The following is an 18,005-nucleotide window of genomic DNA, read 5'->3' on the forward strand; positions in this document are numbered from 1 at the left end:
AGAGAGTGTGCTTCAGATGGTATGTTCAAGGCTAATATCAACGATGGCCACAGCATCACTGCAATGTGAAGAACACCATATCCTGTACAGTCTGGATGCTGCCGTATGCTTCTAGCCCAGTTAGATAAAGCCCTGTAAAAATCAAGTTGGGCAAGTTATACTAATTTGCTTGTTAGCACTGAATTGCTACTTTCTGAAAGCAATAAATATATTCATGTTGTAACTTCTGTTGTGCAGCCTATGATAAGAGGCATTTTGTTGCACTTTTGTTTTCTATATAATTTATTTTGTTCTATAAAAATAATTATTTGGTTTCTTGGAAGATTTGTCTCATTTGTAATAGATTTTGAATGGATGTGTGTTTTGAAGCAGATTATGTAGCACTAGTGCTATAGCAACTTCACATCACCTATACAAACTTATCTCAGGTAATTGTTCTGTTTCTACACAAACACCTCCACACCTCACTGCAGCTAGGGGATGCACATAAGCCTCTAAGTTTGGAACTATGTGCATCCAGGATACAGGCACTAGACTGCACCCTTAATTGTTATTTACCATATCACTCATACATACCCTTGGGATTGTTTTTTTAGGCCAGGATCCAGAAAGCATTTTACCTGCGTGTGGCTGCTTTTGAGTTCCTCTTCTTACTGCAGACAACTCCTGTGCTGCCAAAACTGCCCCGAGGGTTAGGAAACATTCTTTGGAGGTGCTGCTTCCACAAGGAAATAAACCTGACACACACTCTAGAAGTACTTTGTGTGTATTCGTAAGCCACTTTGGATCCAAACCTCAGAGTTCGATGGCTTTAACAAGTCTTTCTAATCCACTTGGTACAGCATGTTGAACAAATCAAGAAAGGAAACCTGGAATTCTACTTTTATGAATGTTAGTTTATTTACAGTTTTTGTATAACAATCCATATCTAAGCAGATTCTGGAGTGGGTAACAGTATAAAGCTAAAATAGGTTTTAAAAGTACATTAAAAAAAGATGCAGCTTAAAATTGGAAAAAGAAGAAATAGCATATATTGTCCCACACAGGATTATTTACTGAATATGTAGTCCACTTTTCTCCTTTCAAGAAACTCAAGGCGGCTTTCATATTCCTCTTCCTCTTCAGCCCTGACAAACTCGGTGAGGTAGGTTAGGCTGAAGAAGCACCAACATGGGTAGGTCACAGGATGTGGCATTTATGACCTATATGCTTTCATGTGAGTATCAATAGTAAAAATTGCAAAACATTGCTGGTCCCTGATTTAAAGTTAAAATTACAGGATGCTGATCTCAAGTTCACTGCAATGGCTTAATGCAAGTACAAACTTACATGAGGAACATGTAAGCATTTCATACCAAATAAGGAGCTCAGTCTGCTTCACATGTGATATTTTTATATACTGAGATAATCAGGCTCCCAATTCTTATAGTTGCAGCAAAATGTATATTTTCTTTCCTACCTTCCATCATAAATATTTTTCTGATCTGCCTCACCGCTTGTGTAATGGCTACTCTGTGATATCTGCCACATGTTATGCACTGTCAGTAGTTTATCAGTGCAATTACACATCCTCTAATTTGTGCAACAACTGCCATGTTCCCTCCCATCTATTCCAGGCCAAAATCAGTGGGTGGTGCATTTTGCTCAAATATTGTGAGTAAATGCCCTGCTGCTAGGTAGCGTGCCTATTATTAAACCTGGCAGAAATATGGGGCATCTCTTATGCGTAAGAGGGTTTGCCTGTGGATTGTTGTTTTGTCTTTCTTTCAGTGAGTGATAATTAAACATTTGAAAAATGTGTGATGATCACAAATGGTTCTCCAGCACATTTTTAAAAGCTTGCTCATCTCTACTCCTCCACATAGTTATATATACCACATTGTTGTTATATATTTTAATTTAGGAAATGAGAGCCCTTTTGTATAAATAAATCTGAAAAGCTGGGAAAGAGTGTTTTTGAATTTAAGATTATTTCCTCTTATTTTAATGGGATACATGCCAACCTTTTTATGAATTATGAATGCAGAAGACTCATTTCCAAATTAAGTTGCTGGAAGCTTGCCATTAGAATGAAGCATTTGCATTACAGGATGCCAGTACATTTTCGTTTAAGTCAAAACTGAATGATTAAATCATTTTTCCATCAAAGGGAAAATTCCATGCAAGAAAGGAGAATCGCACAGAGCTGTTGCACAAGAGAACCGCTTGTAGGACTCAAAACATAATTCAAAAGTAAAATTAATGGATTACTTACACTGGCCAATAATGATATCTAAAACAATAAAGAGAAAGATAACTGGGAAAGGAAACAGAAGGATAGAAATATCCAAAGTATAGTACATTCAAGTGCTCAAACCAAGTTACAAAATATTTGTTATTTGTAGGGAGTAAGCCAGACTCCTAGTACATCTAGCTCATACATCTACCCTGGCTAAAAGTGATGTTCTAGGGACCTGTTCACAGCTCTGCTACCTGAATCTTTTAACTGGACATGCCAGGGGTTGACTCTGTGCCCATAGGCATGCTAAGTATGCATGAGCTCCCACAGGGCTATGGTCCTCTCCACGCCACCTCCCCCTGCTTACTATCCATATACTGCAAGCGGTTTCCACATTCTGGACTCCAACAGCCTGATGAGAATATGAGAGCTGGACTATAAGAATTTCTGGAGGACCACATGTTCCCCAGCCCTGTTGTGCAGCTTCAACAAAAAACAAAAAAGCAACCAAAATAGTTGGAAGCAGAGGCCTACCTTTCAGATATTCAGGTCTTTCAGCACCCATCAGGTGCAAGGAGGAATGGGGTGAACAACATTAACAGGCATAATGCAATGCTGAGTTTGGTCAAACCAAGCATAACTGTTACAAGCCATGTCTTTTATCCTTGCCTGGTCAACAGGGAGGTATTACTACTACTACCAGCTTTTCCATATCCTCTAGGTCAAAGGGGAGGAAGCTCTGTTTCCCTTCAAGATGTTGGACTCTGTTACCCATTCGAATTGGGGGTAGCTGGGAATCCAACAATATATGAAGGGGGTTGCAGGTTTCCCATTCCAGATTTAGGCCTAGATTGAGAAAATGGACCCTTGTAGCTGCTTTGTACAACACTCTCAGCCCATTCTTGCTCCAATAGCCCCAGCTACCCTTAACTTATATGTATGTACTGCCATTTTCTAAACAATTCTTGAGCAGTGTCCTAAGTCAAGGAATTTCTCAACATTATATACCATGACCAAAATGCTGCCTGGGGCCATAATCCAACTGCAGTCAGGGGATCACTATGTGTTTTTTTATTAATAACAGAATCCTGTTACTTAAAAAACAAAACAAAAAGTCCTTATGCAGTAAGGATTGTGGAACAGATAGCATAGTATAGGGAAGATAAAGATCAGAATGCAATAGGGTGATATGACTGCTGATTCTCATGCACTTCACCAATCCCTGTTTGCAAGTGGTGCTCGCTGCTTGTGGAATGGCAATTTAGTGCTTCCAGAAACAACCAGGAACAGTGAAAATGTTTCTGGAATGAGGCAGGTTCCCCTAATCTTGTCTTAATTCAGAAACAACCATTTCCATTCATTTTGGGGCTTCCTCCGGGAAATGTTAAATCCCCCTTGTGCAAACCTTAGATCCTTCTTGCACAACAATTGGCAGGGCCCATCCCTTAAATAGAATCTGTGGGGCACAAAAGAATCAATGGGTACCTAAGTCCCCTGCTGAATTATGCCAAAGGGTGTAACTCTTTGCTCCAAGTTTTCCTCCCTAGCTGCTCCTCCAAAGAGGAAGAATAAGTTGGGGGAGAATTTGGAGCAGAGAACAGTGGGGTGATGAAATGAGCCAGTATCCCCTTCTGGTCCCTGGCTTACCACCCCTTCTGGAAGTTGTTAGTAGTGATGTTGAGTTTTTTTTATGCATTCTTGCACAAATTTGTTCTTTATGTGCTTTTAAAATCCCATTTATTGACCTTAATGGGACAGTTAAGCATATGTTTGATACAAATATTCAAGTTTCTTTTTGAATATTCTTCTTATGCCCTATATTATTACGACATAAAATTTATATTTTAATACCATACTTTGAAATGAATGATACAAATGCTTTATTTGACCAGGATAAATATGAGAATATTCCAGTAATTGATCAAAAACTTTTTTTTTTCATTTTCTCTCTTAATTTTCCCATGCCATCCAAGGAAATGTTTCTTTGGATAGACTTAAGGAAGATTTTGAGAAGACCACATATTAAATTTAGAGCATCTTGGGCAGAAAACCATGATTTGCCTTCTGTTGACAGAAGGGCTCCATTCATGGAAGATGCTTCCCCCCAGTTTTCAGGAAATCCTTTCTCTTCCCTCCCTTCATCCCAGCTCTCCCCATTCATTAGGGTCTTTTCATAATCTGTGTAGCATTTTTAGATGTTTAAAGGGGGTTTCTTTGCAGGAAGTAGGATCGGAAGTCCACTTCTGTCAGTCCTGTTGTACATGCCTAAATCTGAAACCAATCCATAAGATTTTTAACCACCCTTTTGCAATGAGTGGCAGTGCTGTCTGCTCTGACTATGAGCAAGTTAATATTGGTCCACAATAAGATGAACTCGTTGGGAGCAGGGATTGAGGGCATAGCTGAACCACAGGCTTAAACTGATAATTCCTTTTATTATTCGACTGTTCTATAGAGTCTAATCAATGGAAGGTTCCTTTAGCTTCCAGGTATGCTATTTCTGTAGATTTAAGACTGTGGTGGATTCAACAAAAATGATGTTTCACTTATACTAGACACCACAAAAATTTGCTGGGGAAAAGCTGGCCAGATGCTGGTGCTATGAAGATAGTAGCTCATTAAGGCAAACCACGTGGTCTTGTCTGCTAATAGCTTCCTTATGGTTGGCAGTCATTGCTTATATACATTTTGCAATTGAAAAATCTGTGATTACAGTGAATAGGGTTGTAAATTTTTAAGTTAATGTGAGGATTGTTGTTGTTAGCCGCGAAGTCATGTCCAACCCATCGCGACCCCATGGACAACATTCCTCCAGGCCTTCCTGTCCTCCACCCCTCCCCCTGGAGTACACTTAAGCTCACACCAACTGCTTCAGTGACTCCATCCAGCCACCTCATTCTCTGCTGTCCCCTTCTTCTTTTGCCATCTATTGTTCCCAGCATTAGGCTCTTCTCCAGGGAGTCCTTCCTTCTCATTAGGTGGCCAAAGTATTTGAGTTTCATCTTCAGGATCTGGCCTTCTAAAGAGCAGTCAGGGTTGATCTCCTCTAGGACTGACTGGTTTGATCGCCTTGCGGTCCAAGGGACTCGCAGGAGTCTCCGCCAGCACCACAATCCGCCATCAGTCCTTTGGCGCTCAGCCTTCCTTATTGTCCAGCTTTCACAGCCATACATTGCAACTGGGAAAACCATAGCCTTGACTATATGCACTTTTGTTGGCAGGGTGATGTCTCTGCTTTTTAGTATGCTGTCTAGGTTTGCCATAGCTTTCCTCCCCAGGAGCAAGCGACTTTTAATTTCTTGGCTGCAGTCCCCATCTGCGGTGATCTTGGAGCCCAGGAAAATAAAATCTGTCACTACCTCCATTTCTTCCCCATCTATTTGCCAGGAAGTGAGAGGACCGGATGCCATGATCATAGTTTTCTTGATGTTCAGTTTCAAGCCAACTTTTGCACTCTCCTCCTTTACCCGCATCAAGAGGCTCTTTAGTTCCTCTTCACTTTCTGCCATTAGAGTGGTATCATCTGCATATCTGAGGTTGTTGATATTACTGCCAGCAATCTTAATTCCAACTGGTGATTCATCTAGCCCCGCCTTTCTCATGATGTGCTCTCCATATAAGTTAAATAGGCAGGGTGACAGTATACAGCCTTGTCAAACGCCTTTCTCAATTTTGAACCAATCAGTGGTTCCATGTCAAGTTCTCAGTGTTGCTTCTTGATCCACATATAGGTTTCTCAAGAGACAAATAAGATGGTCAGGTACTCCCATCTCTTTAAGAACTTGCCACAATTTGTTGTGATCCACACAATCAAAGGCTTTACGTAGCATAGTCAATGAAGCAGAAGTAGATGTTTTTCTGGAACTCCCTAGCTTTCTCCATGATCCAACATTGTATGTTGGCAATTTGATCTCTCGTTCCTCTCCCTCTTCGAAATCCTGCCTGTACTTCTGGTAGTTCTCGGTCCACATACCGCTGCAGCCTAGCTTGTAGGATTTTGAGCATCATTTTGCTAGCATGTGAAATGAGTGCAATGGTGCGGTAGTTTGAACATTCTTTGGCATTGCCCTTCTTTGGGACCAGAATGTAAACTGACCTTTTCCAATCCTGTGGCCACTGCTGAGTTTTCCAAATTCGCTGGCATATTGAGTGTAGCACTTTTACTGCATCGTCTTTTAAGATTTTGAATAGCTCAGCTGGAATACTGTCACCTCCACTAGCTTTGTTGTTGCTCAGACTTCCTAAGGCCCATTTGACTTCACATTCCAGGATGTCTGGCTCGAGGTCAATGACCACCCCATCATGGTTATCAGGGAAGTTAAGCTCTTTCTTGTATAGTTCTTCTGTGTAATCTTGCCACCTCTTCTTAATCTCTTCTGCCTCTGTTAGGTCCCTGCCATTTTGGTCCTTTATCATGCCCATCTTTGCATGAAATGTTCCCTTCATCTCTCCACTTTTCTTGAAGAGATCTCTGGTCCTCCTTCTATTGTTCTCTTCTATTTCTTTGCACTGTTCATTTAAGAAGGCATTCTTATCTCTTCTAGCTATTCTCTGGAATTCTGCATTCAATTGGTGTATCTTTCTCTTTCTCCCTTGCCTTTCACTTCCCTTCTTTCCTCAGCTATTTGTAAAGCTTCCTCAGACAGCCATTTTGCTTTCTTGCTTTTTTTTCCTTTGGGATGGTTTTTGTTGCTACCTCTTGTACAATGTTGCGAACCTCTGTCCATAGTTCTTCAGGCACTCTGTTTATCAGATCTAATTCCTTAATGTCACCTCTACTGTATATTCATCAGGAATGTGATTTAGGTCATACCTGAGTGGCCTAGTGCTTTTCCCTATTTTCTTCAATTTAAGCCTAAATTTTGTAACCAGAAGCTCATGATCTGAGCCACAGTCAGATCCTGGTCTAGTTTTTACTGACTGTATAGAGCTTCTCCATCTTTGGCTGCAGAGCACATAGTCAATCTGATTTCTGTGTTGACCGTCTGGTGATGTCCATGTGTAGAGTCATCTCTTAGGTTGTTGGAAAAGTGTTTGCTATGACCATCGTATTCTCTTGACAAAATTCTACCAGCCTGTGCCCTGCTTCATTTTGTACTCCAAGGCCAAACTTGCCTGTTATTCCAGTTATCTTTTGGCTTCCTACTTTAGCATTCCAATCCCCCATGATGATAAGGACATCATTTTGGGGTGTTAATTCTAGAAGGTGTTGTAGGCCTTCATAGAACCGGTCAACTTCAGCCTCTTCAGCACCAGTGGTTGGGGCATAGACTTGGACTACTGTGATGTTGAATGGTTTGCCTTGGATTCGAACTGGGATCATTCTGTCATTTTGGAGATTGTATCCCAGTACTGCTTTTCCTACTCTTTTATTGACTATGAAGGCTACTCCATTTCTTTTGAGGGATTCTTGCCCGCAGTAGTATACCTGAGGGTCATCTGAATTAAATTCACCCATTCCTGTCCATTTTAGTTCACTGATTCCTAAGATGTCGATGTTCAGTCTTGTCATCTCTTGTTTGACCACATCCAGCTTGCCTTGATTCATGGATCATACAGTCTAGTTTCCTATGGAGTATGGATCTTTGCAGCATCCAACTTTCCTTTCACCACCAGATACATCTGCAACTGAGTGTCCTTTCGGCTGACCCAGTTGCTTCATTCTTTTTGGCGCTACTAGTACTAGCCCTCTGCTCTTCCCCAGTAGCATATTGGACACCTTCCGACCTGAGGGGCTCATCTTCTGGCATCATATCTTTTTGCCTTTTGGTCCTGTCCATGGGGTTATCATGGCAAAGATACTGGAGTGGGTTGCCATTTCCTTCTCCAGTGGATCACCTTTTGTCAGAGCTCTCTGCTATGACCTGTCCATCTTGGGTGGCTCTGCACAGCATAGCTCATAGCTTCATTGAGCTACGCAAGCCCCTTTGCCACGACAAGGCAGTGATCCATGAAGGATGATGTGAGGATTAATGGATGGCAAAAGTATATACTGAAACCCATTGCAGCAGAGTCTCCCAGAGAATTTTGACTGAAGCCTGTGAGGTGGCCAGTACACACAGAATCCATAGCACCATCGCCAACCTACAACTCACAAGATTCCTTTCGGGAAGGATGATAGATGCTCATTAGTAGTGTAATATTAAACAAATGTTGATGTACAGGAGCTCATCATGACTACCAAATGGACAGTCAAAATAAATCAGGTAGCTATGTTGATCCATTATATAAATGCACTTTCCTATACCAATATGCTGATTCCCAAGTGACCACCCTCAGAGATGATTTTTTTTTTTTTTCCTTTTACTGGCATGGACACCTGGCAGTGCCTGGGCCATACATCACTTGGCCACATTCCAGCACATGTCTCCATCTTCCATGGGAGACAGACGATGCTTGGTGAGCCAGAGTGGTAACTTCTCTACTCCTGTCTATACCTGGACTACAATGTTCTCCTGAACTCCAGGAAGGCACCAGTGCACCCTTCCCTGTTTCGATGGCCCCAGCTACCATGCACATAGCAGTTTCTGCCACTATTTTTACAACTTTGACAAGGTAACCCATTACAAAAGCAGATATTGGTTTGCAAAAGGTTGGCAATTCCTTGTTTCAGCCACCCTGCAAAGGTATCCACACTGCAAATTTGAAATGGCAGTCAAATAGCAGCAGAAGTAATTGTGGCTCTTTTTGTAATTTTGTTTTTAAGTATTCTTTAGGAGTTTTTCATTTGTGACTTGATTTGTCCTGTTTGATATGGAAACAGTATTAGAGTGAGACATGCTATTCAAAACGTGCATGCAAAGGCTTTAAAAAGTCAGTATTGTGACATTTCAGTAAATAAAATAACATAATTTACAATGCAATAGCAGACTTTTGGAATGATTGGAATTAATAGATATACAATGTATGTATTGTATATTCCATCAGTGTACTTTCTAAAGTATAATCTGTTATATCAGAAGCATTTCCCTCCAATTTTTAGCTCAAGAGGGGGGTCTTTGGTGAGCATGTTTCAATGGTACTTCATTCTGATGAAATAAGTCAAGTATAAATGTGTCATCAAAAAAAAAAAAAAAACTGGAAAAAGCCATACCTCAGACACAAAAACTTCCTCCAAGAAATTGCTATTCTTCCATCCAAAAGTTTGGACCCCATACATCAACAGAAATCAGGGTATCCACATACCTTCTGAGTAGACAGATGGCACTGCTAGAATCTCTTCTATTTGGTACCACAATACTCAGTAGCCACCTCCCATCCTACAATTCTAATGATCTTTCAAAAGAATCGAAAATAGCCCTATGAAATCCTGAAGTAAGAAGAGAGATGGTGATTAATCTGCTGGAAAGTGATGTGAAAAAGTGACAGACAACACTTCTGAAAACTGGATACAACTGTATAATTAGTTCTTACAGACGTATTGACTAAGATCTCTTAGCCGATCTCAGCTACTACCATTCAAACCATTAAAAAAAACCCCAACAATTGTTCAATTTAAAAAACTAATCAAGGGAGGAAATGGTGGGGCACAGAAGTAACTGATTATATCAACCCACATTCCACTACAGGATTGTTCAGTATATTACTCAGACCTCAATAAAATGAACAACCAAGGGCATCCCTATTTGCCCAAGCAACATGGTGGCCATTGAAAGGCTATAGTTGTATCATGACTTATTATACTTACGAAATGTAGTACAAATTCTGTCATATATCCGTGATCAGCCAGAGTCTGACCTAGCCTGTATCAATGAGACAAGTGAAAGAGACAGGAGATGCTATTCTCTCCTCGCTATGCCGGGTACTCAGTACAGTACCAACATCACCTTGGCAGTTGGGGAGGGGGAGTGGCTATGGTCTATTGGAATATACTACCTCTCTCTAGGGTGCCTGTCCAGGCCTTGAGTGCTTGCACCAGGTGTCGGGCATTTGAGGCAGATTAGGGATCTTATTAGTAAAGCGCCCACACTGCTGCACGCACAGCAGATTCTGAGCTGGCAGAGGTGGCATTGAGCCTGCTGTTGAGGACCTCCAGAATGGTGGTTCTGGGGGATTTCAACTTCCATGCTGAGGCTGCCTTGTCTGGGGTGGCTCAGGACTTCATGGCTGCTATTACAACCATGGGGCTGTCTGAGCACACAATTGATCCAACACATGAAAGGGGTCACACTCTCAACTTGGTCTTTTTGACTGGATAGGAAGATGGTGATCTGAAAGTGGAAGGTGTAATATGCGCCCCTTTGTCATTGTCAGATTAATTCCAGAAGGCGGTGCTGGGGGTGTGTGGCTGTGTGCCACAGCTATTATGCCATGGAGTACTGTGGAATTCCATATAATCCCCCATGCTATTTAACGTCTACATGAAACTGCTGGAAGAGGTCATCCCGAGGTTTGGGCAGAAGTGTCAGTTGCAGGTCCTTTTGTACTACTGACTACTGTGCTGATGAGACTCAGGTCTACCTCGCTTTTTCATCTGACCCAGGCGTGGCTGTGGCTTGCTGAACTAGAGCCTGAGTGAGGTGATAGGTGGGGTAAGGGCTAATAAACTGAAGCTTAATCCAGACAAAACAGAGATACTGTTGGTAGATGGGTCTTTTGTCCAGCTGGAGGATATCTGACATCTCCCGGATAGACTCGTACTCCCCCTGAAAGACAGAGTTTGGAGCTTGGGGGTGCTTCTGGACCCGGAGGTATCTCTGGAAGTCCAGGTGAGTTCCAAGGCAAGAGATGCCTTTTATCAGCTTCAGCTGTTTTACCAACTTCGTGGTAACATCTCATTTGGACTATTGTGATGCGCTTTGTGTGGGGACACCCTTAACAACGGTCTGGAAAATGTAATTGGTTCAAAATAGGGAAGTCCCTAAGATAGCCACGTACAAAAGTAACAGAATGTTTCTGCTATATTTTTCTACATCTAATCATTGAAAAGAGCTAAAAGTATGAATTTGCTGTGCATTACTACTGTGACAGCTGGTTTCAAATGCAGATGGGCTCATTCTCAGTTGTTAGTGTGACCTTATAATAAAGGGCCTTTTTAAATGTAAAATTACTTCCTGGTGTTTTTATTTATTTATTTAAAACATTTCTATGCCACCCCATTCACAAAGAGCCTTGGGGTGGCTTACAAAACAAACAACAATACACACATTAACCTTAAAAATCCGGAGACATCTCAGCACAATATAAAAACCCAATAAATAGTCAACAATTAACAATTAAAATAACTTTTAAATAAAAAGGTCTTGGCCTGGCACCAAAAAACAAATAATGACAGCACCAGGCAGACCTCTCTGGGGAGCACATCCCATAGGTGAGGCGCCACCACAGAGAAGGCCCTACTCCGGGTACTCACCCTCCTAATATCTTTCACAGAGAGTTCCCAGAGAAGGGCCTCTGCCGCCGATCTCAGGGGGCAGGAGGGCATATATGGACACAAGCACTCCTTTAGATAACCAGGTCCCAAGCCGTTGAGGGCTTTATAGGTGATAACCAACACCTTGAATTGGGCCCGGACTGCAATGGGAAGCCAGTGAAGCTGACAGAGGACTGGGGTTATACGAGAACAACGCCCAGTCCCCGTCAGCAACCTGGCAGCTCTGTTTTGCAGCAACTGAAGTATCCGGACCATCTTCAAGGGCAGCCCCACGTAGAGCGCATTACAGAAGTCTAATTGGGAAGTAACCAATGCATGTGTCACTGTCGCCAGGCAATCGTTCTCCAGGTAGGGACGCAGCTGATGGGTCAGCCGAAGCTGAAGTAAAGCGCTTCTCGCCACCGCCGTCACCTGAGCCTCTAACGACAGCTCTGAGTTGAGAAGCACTCCCAAGCTGCGAACCCTGACCCTCAGAGGGAGTGCATCCCCATTCAGGACAAGGTCCAGGTGCCCCACCCCGAAACCAGACCCACCTACCAACAGGACCTCCGTCTTGTCTGGATCAAACACTCCGTCTTGTGTTGTCCCTTTCACAGTCAGACAACAAACAAGAGGGACTTTTTTTTGTCCTCAACAAATCTGGCCATTCTGTTGGGACATGTCTGACTCTCTGGCCACAGATTTGGCTCTGCAAAACGCATCCTTCATTTAAGGAAGTCTTGCCTGGCAGCCAAGGCCGTGTTCCGGCAATAAGGCACTGTCCATAGGATCAGATCTTGCCCAAAAAGAAGAAAAATGTGAATCCAGCAACATCATCTGCCCTTTGAATAGGTTGGTAAGATGTCTCAGTGTTTGTTTGTCTGTTCTGTGTATCTGCTTGTGCTATGCATGTTCTGTGCATGCACCGCACTGTGGCTTTTGAGTCCACCAAGCAACTGCCCGGGGGCTTAAAGTGGCAGGAAAAGTCAATAGGATGCCAGCCCTGAGTTGCAAATTTAGCTGAGGAAAGCAGGAAAGCAACACCCTGAGACCAATTCCCAGAGCCAAGACACACTTCATGCTGTGAGTCAGCATGGTGGGGTCTGGGATTGACTGGTGGGTGAGTGTACACAAAGTAGTGGTCAGGAAGGTTGTTTAGGCACTAAAAGGAGATTGCCCACAACAACACCTTAATCTTGTAGCTGTGCTTTGGACAGAAGTGGGAACAGGAATAGTCCAAGTTCAAGGGCTCTGCTCAACACTGATTTGAGTCCTGTGTGTGGCCAGTTCATGTCCTGCCTACACTATCCTGCCCACATGGTGATGTTTGGGTTCAAGTTCCAAGGCAATGTTTGGGTTAGAGTCTCAAAGAAATTTCTGGGTTACAGTCCCAGGACACAAGCTGGTTTTTCAAGAAGAAAAAATAAAAATAGGTTCCCTTTGTCCCAAGAAGAAAAGAATAGCAACAGAACAATGGCATGCACTAAGTGATTTTGTTTTCCTTCTGACTTTGAATGACATCTTTTTTCTTGTTGGTGTGTATTAAAATAGCAACGGTGCAGCGGTCTCTCTCAGGTGGATTCAAGGCTAAAGAGGACAAGAGAGAAGAGAAGAGAAGAGAAGAGAAGAGAAGAGAAGAGAAGAGAAGGAGAAAAATGATTTCTTTGTTATTCAAATTGTTCTTGTGACTTGTATGTTTTGGTGAGTTGTTTAACACAATGGTGTTAAGTGCTGTTAAAAAGGTATTTCTAGTCTGCATGTGGGTGGTAGTTCACATTAAAGAGAGATGTGGATTCCTCAGGTAAACACAGCCACACCACCTGTCTCACTAGGCCCATCAGCTGATCACCAAGTCAGGCTGAAAAGAAGGGTGGGTGAGATTCTAGCCCCTGAGAGGAGAATGTGTATTTCCTGGTGTGTTTGTGTAGCTTCATAAGGTCATTGTCCAAATTCAAGCAAGGCTGAGTCCAGCTGAAGAAGGCACTTGTTTGTGGACAAGAATTACTGTGAGTAAAGCTATAAGGTCCATGCAAGACAGAGCAAATGATCAGAGTGTGTATGAAATCTTTCCTTTCCCCATATCCTGGCCACTGTGGTGAACATGAGCAGGAACTAGGTAATAAGAAAATGTGTGCCCTTGAAGGGTTTTGCAACCCAAGTCCTACACAAAACTGGACTACCTTAATAATCATATCTTGTGTGAAAACATATACCAATTTCTCAGGCTGCAATTGAATGCCAAGGACTACAGTGGTGGAATTGCTAGAAGCAGCTAAGTTACAGTGTAAGGGACCTCTGAACCCCTAGAAAATATGGTCAGAGAACAGGGTGATGCGCTAGTAACCTCTCTCCTGCTGTTGATTTCCACTGGAATAAATTCCTGAGTCCAAGTTCAAAGTTTGCTTTAACAAGGAAAGTTTGTGCTGCCTTTCCACTTCCAAGGTCTGCAAAAGAAATTCCTTATATCAAGATAAGAAGAGTTGTTCCAAGTGATCTTTGTGACAAAATCATTGTGAAGCAAAAGAAAGAAACTGGATGCTGGTTCCATGCATAAAGGCCAATCCCAGAGCAAAAATCCAGACTCAATGTCAAAGAGCTCAACAACAACCTAACCTAACTCTCTGGCAACTTCAACCCAGAAGCTCCTGTGTTTATGCCTGTGAAACCTTATCAAAGGAGAGTGGTAAGTGATTTAACAAAACCAGTAAGACTCCCTCGAAGAAGTCGGAGTACAAAATGACCTGCCTCTGACTCTCCAAGAGAAAGAGGAGCTAGGCAAGACTTGCAAAGTCCAAGGAGCTAATTGCAGAAAAGCCTGAAACTTTGCTGTAAGATTGTAAGGAAGCAAGGAACAACCCTTCTGTATGTTCAGAAACAGAACTTTGAAACCAACCTAAGCAGCAGCCCTTCTTCCATCTGGATTAAAGAGTTTTCCACCCAGAGTCATCGTATCAGATTCAAGAACAGGCTTCCAGAGGCAGACAATCATATACCCTGAACAAAATGGACTGCCATTGTTTTCTCAAACTGCAGAAGAAACAGACTTCTGCCCAGTCCATAGCAGATGACCAAGAGCAGCAGCATGGTGCGTGGCAGTTTTGTATGTATACTATGGGAATGTGTTGCCCCCTAAGACATTGTTGATCACGTGGCTCAAGAAGCCTCCAAGAATTTTCTAGGGCCAGAAGGAAGGGCTGAAGAATATAAATTTTTCCTGATGACCAAACAGCGTGGGTCAGTTACTTACAGTTTTATAAGAGAGAAACAAGAGAGATGAAAATATAAAATAGGGCCTAAGATAAGCATGTCCAAAAGCAATAGAATGTTTTCTGCTATGATGTTCTACATCTATTCATTGCAAAAAGCTAAACAAATAAATGCGGCAGCTGGTCTTGATTGGAGATGGGCTCACTCTCTATTCTTAGTGTGTACCTGTAATAGTCTTTTTTTATATAAAATTACTTGCTAGTGCTGCCTATCTCTCTCACAATCAGACAATGAACAGGAGAGACTTCTTTTTTGTCCTCAGCAAACAGCACCGATATGATTTTCCAAATACTTGTCATATTTTTCCTTAAGCCAACATATACTGCCTATGAGATCCAGGCTCTAAAGCATACTCTGATAAACCTGCTACATAAGTTATTCCCAACTTAGCAACACTGGTTCTGACCTACAAGAATTTACTTCCAAGTGTAAACAGTGCCCAAGCAGAAGGTGCCGTCTTATGCCTGCTTATCTGTGATGACAAGTGAACAAGTGCAAAAGGCAGTTTCTTTCTTGCAAGAAAATTATGGGGCAGCAAGGATTGGAGTTTCATGAGAAACCACAAAAAGCTCTCACACACGTATCCATGCTCCTGATTCCATCTCCCTGCAACTGATGAAAAAACACCATTTTAAAGGTTTAGGCTTAATAATTAAACATATTTGCAACAATAATGGAATTTACCTACCAAAGGAACTAAGAAACATACAGAGTATCTTTCTGAGAAGGCTTCCTGCTCTTTCAGTGCTTCCACATAGAGGGGCCCTGGCCCAGTGCAGTAATTTCATATCGTATTAATGGAATTTCCATAGTAGAAAAAAGGGGAAGATATGGAAGGATTACAAGTGAAAGAGAAAGATGATGAAAGATTTTGTAAATTCTGTGAATGAAGCAGGATGATTGAGAATTTAAAGGCTTCATGGGGAAGCACCCTTCATGCCACTGTCTGAAATTTTGCTGTAACATCCTTAATCTCCCCTCCACAATGACCAAGAGGATCCTAACAGGGAACATGGACTTTCTGCTCCTGTCGATCCTCTTACTATTAAAGAAAGCTCTCCCACATTTGCTCCTTCACCGTACTTGGAACTAGCCATCATCAGCATGCTTCCTTCCCCTTTGTCCTCTGCTTGCCAAATGATAAATACCATGGTTTGGATCTCGTTGTCATGATCACAGCTCTGTATTATGAATAAGAAGAGGCAACTGAGCAATCACTCTAGAGTTAACAAGTACAAAAAGTAGATCTTTATGTTTTAGAAGTTAATGCAATCCAAGGCTAACAGATATACTATGCAAACAATCCAATACACAAACCACCATTGTTTCCCTGTCATGATAGTGGTTAACTATAGCTAGCTGAATAGCAGTTTTTCAGTCACAGTTCATTTCATCTGCTGCTGGTGATCCTATTGGTGATTTACCTCATTAATGTTCAATCTACTGTCTGAATTCTTGTCTATCTGCTTCTCTTATCTCTTTGCTTCTCTGCTGTGTATCAAAAGACCAGACAGAGAAACATCTTTGTTCAGTTTGTAAATAGTATGCCAGTCTGATATATATATCTTGATTATTAATTTTATGTTTACTGAATGTAGTAATATTTATTTCCAGAAAATTATGCATAGGAATGCATATTTTTTATTGATTGCATTTCTATACTGCCCAATAGCAGAAGCACCTGGGCAGTTCATAACACTTAAAATAATAAAATTTATTTTTGAATTTGTATGCCACCCACTAATCCAGATGGATTCTCTAGGCAGCTTACAGTAAATACAGACAGTTAATATAAAAATATAATATAAAAGTTTAAAATATTATAAAATCAAAATCAAAGCTACTGTCAATGCAAAGATTTAAAATATATGGACAGATTTAAAACAACAGAAATTTTATTCATTTTAAATTGAGCCGGCCTGATGAAAAGCCGCCCCGAGGCTTTGTTGCGATGGGGGTGGCATAAAAATGTTTTAAATAAATAAATAAAAGGATGATCATATGTATGTTTCACAATGAATGCTGCTTTCACCTCTTCCTTTCTCTTGTTGGTAATATGTCAGCAAATACATACACAGCTTAACTGATTAAAAAGCAAATGTGTCATCATTTAGTATTTTCTTTCATAGAGTGACAGCTCTAGCTTAAGCTGTTTCTCCATCTTTAGAAATTTGAGCTTCCTTGTTTAACAAACCACAGGAGTATTTCTATTCTTAGCAGCACATGTTTGCCTTCTCTGAAGATGCCAATGACATTCTAAGGACTTCCTGGGCAGACCCCACATCCCAGGCCAAGATCAATTAGTAGAGGATGGAACAGCACTGGCTGGCTTGAGCACACACCACAGGCAGGCAGCTTGCTGGCTTCTGGAGCCCAAATTATCAGAGCAAAGCAAGTGTAACACAGAAACATAGAAACAGAGCAAGTCAGAAGGGGCCTCCCAGGCCATCTAGTCTGACCCCCGACTCCAGCCGGCTCCGCTTACGACACGGCCAACATGTGCATGTCCAGCCTATCTTTGAACACCCGCACTGATGGGGCCTCAACAACCTCTCATGGAAGCCCATTCCACACCCTCGGGGTCCTGAAGTCAGGAAGCGCTTCCTGGCATCCAAACGAAACCTTGGCTCCCTGAGCTTTGCTCCATTGGAGCGCATCCTGCCCTCCTCTGCAGGGGAGAACAGGTCTCTACCCATCTCCATGTGACATCCCCTCACATACCTGTATGTCGCCAACATATCCCCTCTGAGTCTCCTCTTCTCCAGGCTGAAGAGAGCCAGTTTCCTCAGTCTCGCCTCATAACCCATCCCCTGCAAACCAGCCACCAACTTTGTGGCCCTACACTGCACTGACTCTAACCTGGCTATATCCTTTCGGTAATGAGGGGCCCAAAACTGAGCACAATATTCCAGTTGCAGGCGCACCAGAGTCATATAGAGTGGTAGGAATGCCTCTCTCAAACTAGAAGCCACACTCCTGGCTATGCAATCAAGGGTGGCGTTTGCCCTCTTGACCACCACATCACACTGCTGACTCATGTTTAGCCTGCAGTCAACCAGTACCCCGAGGTCCCTTTCACAAGTGCTGCTCTCCAGCCACTTGTCACCTAACCTGTACTTATGACACCTATTCCTATGCCCTAAGTGCAAGGTCTTGCACTTGGGGCAT

At 42.2% G+C, this 18,005-nt stretch overlaps 1 long non-coding RNA gene across 1 annotated transcript in view; it reads right to left on the reverse strand.

Moving 5' to 3' along the window:
* The window catches only part of LOC123018483, a 25,913-nt gene continuing 7,908 nt past the window's right edge, over positions 1 to 18,005 (reverse strand). Inside the window, exons 2-4 of the long non-coding RNA XR_006413784.1 lie at positions 9,906 to 9,960; positions 9,404 to 9,527; positions 1 to 132 (exon numbers count right to left, since the gene is read on the reverse strand). This is a non-coding gene — a long non-coding RNA (uncharacterized LOC123018483). The remainder of the gene's footprint in view (positions 133 to 9,403; positions 9,528 to 9,905; positions 9,961 to 18,005) is intronic.

This window comes from Varanus komodoensis, unplaced genomic scaffold, assembly GCF_004798865.1.
Source record: "Varanus komodoensis strain SLA01 unplaced genomic scaffold, ASM479886v1 scaffold11, whole genome shotgun sequence".
NCBI classification, from domain to species: Eukaryota; Metazoa; Chordata; class Lepidosauria; order Squamata; family Varanidae; genus Varanus; species Varanus komodoensis.